Source organism: Muntiacus reevesi, chromosome 16, assembly GCF_963930625.1.
Source record: "Muntiacus reevesi chromosome 16, mMunRee1.1, whole genome shotgun sequence".
NCBI classification, from domain to species: Eukaryota; Metazoa; Chordata; class Mammalia; order Artiodactyla; family Cervidae; genus Muntiacus; species Muntiacus reevesi.
In genome coordinates, this window is record NC_089264.1 from 474,929 (window position 1) to 486,751 (window position 11,823).

An 11,823-nucleotide genomic window follows, 5' to 3' on the forward strand; every position below is an offset into this window, starting at 1 on the left:
AGGTATTGAGTAAGTTCTCTGTGCGATACAGTGGGTTCTTATTGTTTATTTTATATATAATATGCCTTGCGTGATTCACGCTGGTCAGACAACGTGATTATGTTCACTTCTGATATAATCTTTTTAGGTACAGCCTTAAAGTCTTTGATAAGATATTTTAAAATAATTTTAGCATGTGTGTGTTCTAATTCCAGTGGTAGTTATTAGAGATATGATTTTGCATGAAGTATTTCTCTTTTTGTTCTTGACCAATTAAAAAAATTGTTTTTTTTTTTTCTGATTGGTTTGCTAGATATTTGTGACTACATTAAAAATGTTAACTTTTGTCTCATCTTAAAATACGATCTGAATTAGCAATGAATATTGTGCTATACATAAGGGCTGTGACATAAATCTAGTTTCTAACTTCATAAACACATAATCTAGAAGGGAACACAGACACATATGTAACAACTGCATTTGTTTACTGAGTGAAATAGTGAGATGGATAAAGTTCTAGTAAGCCTTGAACAGCCAAATCAGCTTCAGAAATAGATGTGCAGTTATTTTAAAATATTTTAAACATTTTCCAGCTACATGCAGAAAATAGTGTGAAAGAGGTATGGTTCTTACTATAAGCAATTTAGCATTTTGACATTCTGAGCATCCTCATCATGAAATTAAGTCCAGAAGGAGTTTTCCCACATCTCTTGAAATGGTCCTTGTTCGTCCACAACATTTCCCATAATAACAGAGGTGCTTCCAAGGGCAGGAAACGTCAACGTTATTAAAGTTTCACAAAGCAAAGTCACTTTTAAGAATATGATGTCCCCAAACTGACAAAGGTCTTGAAAAATAATTTCAAGGGCGGCATAAATTATTTTCTGCTTGTCAAAGGGCAGAAATATTTAGGTTGAGCTAATGAATGGTAGAGTTTTAGAGTGGAGAATATCCTTAAAATATTACATAGATTTATACTGTCAGTAGATGCTACCTACATGAGGTTATTTGTATTTAAACAAATTTTAAAATTAAAACTGCAGTTTCTCAGTTGGATTTGCCATATTTTAAAGATGTTTATTAGCTACATGTGGCTAGTGAATACTGCATTGGCTAGTACAGATACAAAACATTTTCATTATCATAAAAAATTCTATTGAGCAATACTAAATATATACCCAGATATTCATAGAGGAGGCAACCAAGTCTCAAGGAAGTAATAAAACTTCCAGAGGTCACACAGCTGTGTTTTTAAAGAAACGCAGAATGATGCAAAGCAAGTAATAACAGAGGCATTAAAGAAACCCAGGAGGTTTCTGGAACAGATAAAGTAGAGTTTAACAGTGCAGGCTTAGTTGTTAGCAGGGTTGAAGCTCATGATCATTAGGACGACCTACCTGATTGAATTTGGACAGTTAAAATTTTATGCAGTGAATTAAAAGCAGAAAAATATTTCAATTTCAATCAAAGGCTGCCAGCTCCATATTTTTAGCCTGTGCTGTGCTTCCAGATTATGTTTATCACTTTAGTATACAGGGCACCACTCAAACCAAACCCGAAGTTTGGTTTGCCTGGCCCCAAGAAATGAAACAATCTTGAGGGGTTATGGCTATATTTGAAAAGGTTGATTTTTCAATGCATCATGCAGACTGGCCCTGTTTTAAAAGGGACTCCTGCCACCACATAGTCGAAATGTGAACTCTTTTCTCTCTTGGCAAAAGTCAAAGATAGGCCCTGCATTTTTATTATTTCATTAAAATCCAAGTATTATTTTTCCATTTTCTACCTTGTTTTCATCACAGTGTGATCAACTGTAGTCAAGAAAGGAAAGGTTAGATTTATCAATCGAAGTGTGATAAAGGCCCTCTAAATAATTGAACCCTCAGGAGAAACAATCCTCATGTATTCTTTTTCTGTTGCTTCAATATCCTCATAAAAAGTCATTTCAGTATGTTTGGTCCTGTAGCAGAGATTCTGTGAAGTGCTTATCTTCCTCGGAGGTCCAGAAAGCCTGTGAGTGTGTGGATAAAGGTGGGTCTTAGAGAGAGAGAGGGAGGATGGAGAGAGACTTGATGCTGAGAGAGGACAATGTTCTAAAACCTCCTTGGGTTGAAGGTAGGGGAGCAGAAATACCCATGAGTAATCTAGAGTAAAAGTTAAATAATCAAGGAGATGAATACTCTGAAGGAATATGGTAACTTCCCTCCTAGAAATAAAAGTTACCCTTATTAATTCTCTTCCTTTTGCCCCAGAAAAGCATTAGTTAGGTCTAGAGAGGGGTATTATTGCCAGAAATGGAAAAGGCAGTTTGAAGAGACTAGCCTGGAGCAGAGAGAGCAAGAAAGCTGAGCCAGTAGATGGAAAGCAGACTTCATGGAAGTCTCCAGCTCAAGTTCTGGGAACACCAAGTTCAAGTCCAAAAAAGGGCCCACATGGGAACTGAGGAAGACTGGCAGAGAGGGCAAAGTTACACTGAAGGTACAGTATTTATTATGGGATTGAACTCCTGAAAGACCTTCCAGTAGCTTCCGATCTGTTCAAGAATCCTTCATGTCCTGCTGCTTCCCAGTGAGTGGCTCACAGCTTCAAGACCTCTTCTCCAGGCTAAAGAACTATTTGTAATATACCCTGCCTGTATTTTTTACTTTGGCAACCCAGACAAGGAAAGTTGAACAATTTTCAGATTCTAGAGCTTTTGCCCCAGCCCTGGAAATGCTGCAGACAGCCAATCTCAGCTAAAGGGAGCCACTTAGCCCAGGGTCACATCACCCCTTCGTACAATGCCCTTCATCCAATGACAGGTGTAAGAATATAAAAGTTAAGACATCCTCCTGAATTGGGACATCCCCCTGAAGGGGTCATCTCATTTTAAGAACTCTCCCCCAAAGGGTCACCTGAGGTTTCCTGAGGCTGCAACACAACTTTACTTCTACCTTTGCCCAATCTGATGTCCTTTTCTTCCATACGTTGTTGATGCCAAGAGTTGTCCCTAATTAATCTCTTAGACACTAATCACTGTCTCAGGGTTAGCTCTGAACATGGTGGCATTTGTTTATGATTTGGAGTGCATACCTAGACTTTAAAGTGCAGCAGTGCCCAGTTGCACAAATATGTCTTTCTATTTCTCTCTCTCATCTCTGTTTTCATTTTCTCGCTGCTAGATTAGTCAGGGGACTCCCAAGTTCTTCATTGTGTCATCCTGGTACCAAGATTCTCCTGGAAATTATAAAGTTATTCACCTTCTACATCAAGTACTTCTTATTTTTTCCCTAGAAACATAAATCATCCTTAAAAGGAATTAGAGTGTCAAATCTTAAATATATTTTAGTTTCTCCACCACTTTATACATTAAATGCTTTTTCCTGGAGACTGCTTCTGACATTGGCGTTCACTGTGCTCTCAAACTGCCTAATTTGGAAGCTACTCCTGTTTCCAAATGCTGCCTTCTGCTGGTCTCCTGAAGTTCTGAAGTCTGCCCTGCCTCCACTATTAGGTATAGTTCAGTAGTTGTCTACCTCAAGGTAATAGGGTATCTTTTGGAAGCTTTATTCTTTTTCCATTTACACAACACACACACACGTATATGATTACATATATTATATAATTCTAATACTTAAGCGTCTATGTGACCACAGCTTTATCTGCAGCCCACAGGTTTTGCTACAGTATATTTTCATTCAGTTCAGTTCAGATGCTCAGTCATATCTGACTCTTTGCGACCCCATGAACTGCAGCATGCAAGGCCTCCCTGTCCATCACCAAGTCCCAGAGTCCACCCCAACCCATATCTGTTGTGTTGGTGATGCCATCCAACTGTCTCATCCTCCATCGTCCCCTTCTCCTCCTGCCCTCAATCTTTCCCAGCATCAGGGTCTTTTCAAATGAGTCAGTTCTTCACATCAGGTGGCCAAAGTATTGGAGTTTCAGCTTCAACATCAGTCCTTCCAATGAACACCCAGGACTGGTGTCGTTTAGGATGGACTGGTTGGAGCTCCTTGCAGTCCAAGGGACTCTCAAGAGTCCTCTCCAACACCACAGTTCAAAAGCATCAATTCTTTGGTGCTCAACTTTATAGTCCAACTCTCACTTCCATACATGACCACTGGAAAAACCATAACCTTGACTAGACGGACCTTTGTGGCCAAAGTAATGTCTCTACTTTTTAATACGCTGCCTGGGTTGGCCATAACTTTCCTTCCAAGGAGTAAGTGTCTTTTAATTTCATGGCTGCAGTCACCACCTGCAGTGATTTTGGAGCCCAGAAAAATAAAGTCAGCCACTGTTTCCACTGTTTCCCCATCTATTTGCCATGAAGTGATGGGACCAGATGCCATGATCTTCGTTTTCTGAATGTTGAGCTTTAAGCCAACTTTTTCACTCTCCTCTTTCACTTTTATCCAGAGGCTCTTTAGTTCTTCTTCACTTTCTGCCATAAGGGTGGTGTCATCTGCATATCTGAGGTTATTGATATTTCTCCAGGCCGTCTTGATTCCAGCTTGTGCTTTCTCCAGCCCAGCGTTTCTCATGATGTACACCGCATGTAAGTTAAATGAGCAGGGTGACAATAGACAACCTTGACGTACTCCTTTTCCTAATTCTGGAACCAGTCTGTTGTTCCATGTTCAATTCTAACTGTTGCTTCCTGACCTGCATACAGGTTTCTCAAGAGGCAGGTCAGGTAGTCTGGTATTCCTATCTCCTTCAGAATTTTCCACAGTTTATTGTGATCCACACAGTCAAAGGCTTTGGCATAGTCAATAAAGCAGAAATAGATGCTTTTCTGGACCTCTCTTGCTTTTTCGATGATCCAGCGGATGTTGGCAATTTGATCTCTGGCTCCTCTGCCTTTTCTCAAACCAGCTTGAGCATCTGGAAGTTCACGGATCAGGTATTGCTGAAGCCTGGTTTGGAGAACTTTGAGCATTACTTTACTAGTGTGTGAGATGAGTGCAATTGTGCGGTAGTTTGAGCATTCTTTGGGATTGGAATGAAAACTGACCTTTTCCAGTCCTGTGGCCACTGCTGAGTTTTCCAAATTTGCTGACATATTGAGTGCAGCACTTTTACAGCATCATCTTTCAGGATTTGAAATAGCTCAACTTGAATTCCATCACCTCCACTAGCCTTGTTCGTAGTGATGCTTACTAAGGCCCACCTGATTTCATATTCCAGGATGTCTGGCTCTAGGTCAGTGTTTCATTATCATTCAATTAATAAAATTCTAATTCCTATTATGACTTTATCTTTGACATCCATATTTATCAGAAGTATGTTTTGGTTTTTTTTTTTTTAATTTAATTTGTTTATTCAGCTGCACCTGGTCTTAGTTGTGGCTTTCAGGATCTTCAGTCTTCATTGTAGCATGCAAGGTCGTTTAGTTGTGGCATGAAAACTCTTTGTTTGTGGGAACCAGTTCCCTGACTCGAGATGGGATTCAGGCTCCCTGCATTGGGAGTATGGAGTCTTAGTCACTGGACCACCATGGAAATCCAGAAGTGTGTTTTTAATGTCCAAATATTTGATAAAATATTGGTTATACATTTTAAAATTTCTTGATTATTCTGAGTCTTGTTTTATACCCAGCATTCAGTCAACTTAAAAGTGTGCCATGTACACCTCAAAATTTGTATGTAAATGTGCATTTCATTCTTGTTAATGCAGTGTTTTATGCAAATGTAGGCCAAAGAGTTTTTCAATTAATTTATTTTAATTGGATATAGTTACATTAAGGATATTGTGATGGTTTTTGCCATAGGTCAACATGAAATGGCCACAGGTATACATGTGTCCCCCCCAATTCTGAACCTCCTCTCCCATTTCCCACCCCACTGTATTCCTCTGGGTTTTCTCAGAGCACCGACTTTAGGTGCCCTGGTTCATGCATCAAATTTGCACAGGTCATCTATTTTACATATGGTAATGTACATGTTTCAATGCTCTTCTCTCAAATCATCCCACTCTCATCTTTTCCCCCTGAGTCCAAAAGTCTGTTCTTTACATCTGTGTCATCTTTGCTGCCATGCATGTAGGATTGTTGGTACCATCTTTCTAAGTTCTCTCTATATGCATTAATATAGAGTATTTGTCTTTCTATTTCTGGCTTACTTCACTCTGTATAATAGGCTCCAGGTTCATCCACCTCATTAGAACTGACTCAGATGCATTCCTTTTTATAGCTGAGTAATATTTCATTGTGTGCATATAGCACAACTTTCCTATCCATTCATCTGCTGGTGGACATCTAGGTTGCTTCCTTGTCTAGCTTTGTAAATAGTGCTGCAGTGAATGTTGGGGTACATATGTCTCTTTCAATTCTGGTTTCCTCGGGGTGTATAGGCCAAAGACTTTAACAATGGTATTCAGATCTTCTGTAGTTTACTGATTTGTTGTTGTTCTGAATTATTGATCTAGGTAATTTAGATTTTATTTCTAGTTAGTTTTCAGAATTTCCCTTCATATATTGCCTCGAAGTTTAGTTTTATGATATGTTCCTTGTAAAGTAATGGTTGGTTTTATTATCCTGTCTTATCTCCAGTGATACTTTTTGCTTTCAAATCTCCCATTATTTTTTTTTCAGTTTTGCTTGTTGTTTTTATGACATAAGTTTTGCATCCTTTAACTTGCAGTCTGACTATGGTGTCTTGTAAGGGGCATAGAATTAAGATTTTTGTTTGTTTCAAAAAATCTCTGCCCTTTAATGTGACTATTTACAGTTAACGTATCTTATTATAGACCTTTTACTCCTTGTTTTCTGCTTGTCCTTCCTTTTTATGTTCCTCTGGCTCTTCCTTTTAAATTCATCAAACTCCATTTTCCCTTTATTAGCTCACAATGCTTATATAGGTAGCAGTTACACATGCACCGTGACTTATTAGCTCTTTTACTGCTTCTCAAGCAGTGCTGAGACCTTAAATTTATTTTATTACTTTTTCCTCTTCCTCTTGTTTTAATGCATTCTAATTTTTATATATTTCATTATTACTCTTATGTGCAGTTAGATTTTATTCAGATTTATTCACTTACGCTTCCTTTCTGTTCTATTTAATTCCTTTGTCAAGTCCTTATTTTCCTCTATGATAATTTTCCTTCTGCCTGCGGGTCTCCCTTTCAGTTGGTTCTGATGAGAACATATTCTCTAAATTTTGTTTGTTTGCAGATTTCCTTATTTCATCTTCCAAACAACATTTTCTCTGCCTCTAGAATTCTCAGTGAGCAGTTATTTTCTTTAGCACGTTCCATTATTTTCTAGTATTAATCATTTTTGTTGAGAAGTAAGCAGTAATCTTAATCTCATGCGTTGTTGAAAGGTCAACTGTTGTTTTTCCTCTGGTTACTTCTAAGGTGTTCTGTTTTTCTTTGCTATTTGTAAATTGTACTCTGGTGGTGTTAGATATGGTTTCTTTATATTTACTCTTGTTGCGTTTTTTAGTGCTTGTTGAATTTATGGCTTGATATATTCTTTTTAGTTTTTGAGAACTCTCAGCTATTATTTCTAAATATTGTTCTCGCCCGAATCTCTCTCTTCTTTTCCCTTTGGACTCCAATGTAAACATATGATGAAAATGTTTACTGTGGCCCATATGTTTCAAATGCTCTTTTCTGTACTTTTTTATCCTTTTTGTTTTCCACGTTTAGTCTTCCTATTTTTACTGCTACTCTGTCTTCCAGTTCATTTATCTTTCTTCACCTGTGTTCGGCCCACTACTGAGTTTAATTTTGAATTCTGTCAGTTCAACTTTAATCAGTTTCTAGTTGTCTAGTTAAATTCTCTACCTTGTCATCTATTTTCCTGAACTTGGTAATATTTATCAAAATATATTTGAACTTTAATATCTAGGTCATCCATGATTCTGATTCTGTTTTTTATTCTAATTCTCCTTTTCTTGGGAGTCTTGGTGGTTCTTTGATGAACACCAGACTTGGGATATGACAAGTTGTAGAGAATCATAATGACATTCCAGTTGACCTTTGAACAACCTGGATTTAGATTGCACAGATCCACTTATATATGGATTTTTTCCCAACAACTGCAGCACTGCATGATCCGTGGTTGGTTGAATCCTCAGATGCAGAACCATAGATAGGAAGGGCCGCCTATCAAGTGATATGTGAATTTTTGACTGCATAGGGAGTCGGTGTCTCTAAGTCTTGTATTGTTGAACGGTCAACTGTCCTTTTTTCAAGAGAGAATTTCCTATTCCCAGGTAAGGAGCAGAAGGAAAGATCAGCTTATTGATCTTCAGTCATTGCACAAGCTTCATACTCATTTTCCTTCTTTATAGATGTTTCCATCAAGGTAGCTGTTTCATCAACCTTCCTAACACACATTCACGTGGACACAGATACATATAGAAACCTCCAGTGTCCTAATTCATATCATTAGCTTTCCACCGGGCCACTATTCTTTGGTGGGTTCTGAACCTCAGTTTTATCTCCTCAGCATTACAAGACTCCTGAGTCTTTGTTTTGACTTCAGTTAGCTTTTGTTTGACTTCTTAACATCTTGCCTTGTCTACCTACGTGGAAAATGTGATAACGTCAAGGGACCACTGTTGCTGAATTGAGCTCGAGTCTCTGAATCTTTCCCATCTCTGGGATTTTGATCCTTAAAATTCTAGCTGCCTTGTTATTTCTAAAGTCCAACCCTGCTCTCTCCTCAGTCCTCCAATATTGTCCTAAGATCTATTGGCTTTTCTGCCTCTTAGGAGCCATATTTGGTTTCTCATGCTTTTGATTTTCATCAATAGTTTCTAAATGACTGGATTAGATAAAGCATGTGCAGAATACTGTTCTTACTTCTATGAGTTTCTTTTCTATTTTATTTTTCTATGTCATGGCTACCTCATTAGCTTTATAATGCTCACAGTCAAATGTTGCTTATGATTTATCTGACCTTTCTAGTATGGTTTCCTAAGGTAAACTGATATAGTTGGAAGCAGAAGTCCTTACCTACTATTGAAAAATTCTGTTTTAGCTTTCTATGAATTCTTTGATTTATTTTATTTTGTCCCATCTTCCATCACTTTTTCCTACCAGAAATTCCGATTCTCACAGTTAATTTTAAAATTAAAAATTATAATTAAGCTAATATGTTAATAGTCAAGGGATTAATTTTGCTTTGAAGAAGAACACAGATTGATGAATGGAATATGGAGAATTTCTTAAGACCTTTGTCATTTCTAAGCATGGGAATCAGCCATCTGCACCGTGATAAATTAGTCAGATATGTAAGGAAGCACTCATTATAAAATCAGCATTACTCAGTAACAATCTCAAAAGTTGCTTCACTTTCCTACTCATGTTACCAATTCCCACATGTTCAATAGGAGCTTAGAATCATGAGATAGGCCATTTTCCATGTCCTATCTTAGTAACTATAATTATTGGGAAAACAAAACTATAAATAAGGATTTGCTATGAATATATTCAAACCTTTTGTTCCTAAACATCTTCTAGAAGAAGACTGAAAAGTTTGACATAGAAACACCTCTTGATAAGTAAGAAACAGTAAAATTTCTCATAATAGTTCTTTTCTGATCCCATTATGTGATTCTCAGGTTCACACAAAATTATTTTTATATGAACTTCACAAATCTTATTTTTACTATTAAATCAGTGGCCCCACTCTTTTGAAACATGGGGCAAAATAGTTGAAATTGGAACAATTTTCCAAAACCCAGGGCATATGACATATGTACCTATAGAACGCAATATTTCTGTCTGGTTCTGCGGTAGAATTTTTCATACCTGCCAGTCTAAGTTGACTATTGTTTTTACAGTGCGTTAGTAGAAATCAAATGGTAAATTCAGTCAAACAGTCATTTCATACATCAAAAAGAAAAATCAGTCAACACAACTGTCTGACTGAAATAAAGGAAGAAAACAATTCAAGGCAAACAGTTGTCCTAGGAGACTTGTATAAATGCAGTAGCGGTGTCATGTGCAGAATTAACCTTTCCCCACCTTTAACTGGAGAACATTCTGCCAGCCAATTCAGTCAGCTCAGATAAGCCTGAATTTTAATATTCCAGTCTCATCACTCTCAGTTGATGGTGACTGCGCTTCCTTCTCCTTCCCCTGTCACTCAGTGGAGAACGTCAGAGCAGGAGGACAGTGATATCGGCATACTGTAATGGCCTGCCCTGGACTCTACAGCTTCAAAGTTCTTAAGCTGACTCAGTGATCTTACAGAGTCTGGTGCAGAAGGAATATGTGAATTAAATTACAGACCGTTGACTGCCTTCTAGCACTAACATCCCTTATTTCTGGTTCTAATATATCACTAAATACTCAAGAAGAAATTTTTGAGTGTTTAGCAGAAATATGGCTCCAAAGCAGACACATTGAAAAGAAACATTGTCATCTATGATTGGTTTTAAAGTTGACTTGTCTTTTACTCATAAACAGATTTAGTGTGAATTCAGTTTTGCTAAACGTTAGAGAATCTTTTGGAGGGACGTGCCAACTCTTTTGAGTTTTTTTGCACTCTGACTTTTAAAGCAAGGTTATTTTTCAAAAAGTTTAAGGGTTACTTGAATACTATAAAGATTATTTGTATTTTTGAGTTGCCAGTTCTCTAGAACAAATTTGTGTGCTTGAAGTTCTTAACTGTAGTACCTAGATGGCACGTGGAAAGCAAGCAAAAGAGATGACTTTTCTGCTTTGAGAGACCTCTGCCTATCTTTGTAAGTAACAGGACTCATTCCTCATGAAACAATGTTCAGAAAGGAAGGAAAGGTAGTTTTCTTAGTTGAAGCTTATGATACTGAAGAGGACTCTAAGAATAGCTTCATAAAGAGGATCTGCGTAAAACAGAAGTAACCCTAGGAAACATGTATTTTCTGATGGACTCTTATCTTTGTGATGGTGAAAAGAGGATATGGCAAGGAAGTGACACTCATACTGGCGTGTTACATCAAGCTGTCTCCTGGGATGCAGGGGTAAGCACGTGGGACAATAAAAGCACTTGAGAAAGAGTCAGCTGTCAGCCATCCATCACCTAGTTTGTGAGCATACTTGTGCCGCTCCTCCTCCTTTCCTTTTGACCATTTTACTTTTCTCAGCATATTTAAAAGAAGGCAAGGTGAAAAGAGTGGGTTAACTGTCAGATCAGTCTCATTTTCTGTTTTATAGTACCTCTCCCAGTTTGAGAACAGATAGAGAGCTTCGGAATAATGGGAAAAAAAGAGTCTCTTGGATCAGTAATAGACTCTCATGATATTTGGCCAATCTTGTGCTCCTTTAGGACGCTAAATAGCAGGTGAATGTACCAACTTCTAATTCAGTAACTAATTGAGTGCTCCTTTAGATAATATACCTGGGTAAAGGGAAAAAAACCCTATTTTTCTTTACCTTGTCATAGCATTAATGGATGTTGGGGGGAGTCTGTGTTTATCTGTCTATCCATCTAGATATAGATACATATTTTGGATTTGCTAGATTTATTATTCCTGTACCTGTTTCCCCTCAGATGTATTCCCTCTCCCTTTCTTGCTCTGCTGACCCCTAGAAGCTACATACTGTTCACATGATTAGATTTAATGAGAATCCTTGATATGTAGTTGAGGAGCAGGAGGAAGGGAGAAACCAGAGTCTTTTTCTCTATCTTGATCTTGCTGGCATCTCTGGCAGGAATGTCTTCAACTCTTTGACTCCAGGTCCTAAAAAGCCTGTCAGCCAGGTGACCATAGATGCTGTCTTGACTCTTGGTGATATCACCTGTTTCCTTTGACCTCCAGCCTAAGAGAATAGTAGTCTTCTGTTGGTGATAATCTGTGGATTACACACATCCCTTATTTGGTCTCATGGCTCTTCCATGACTGGTATAACCAATTCTCTGTACTT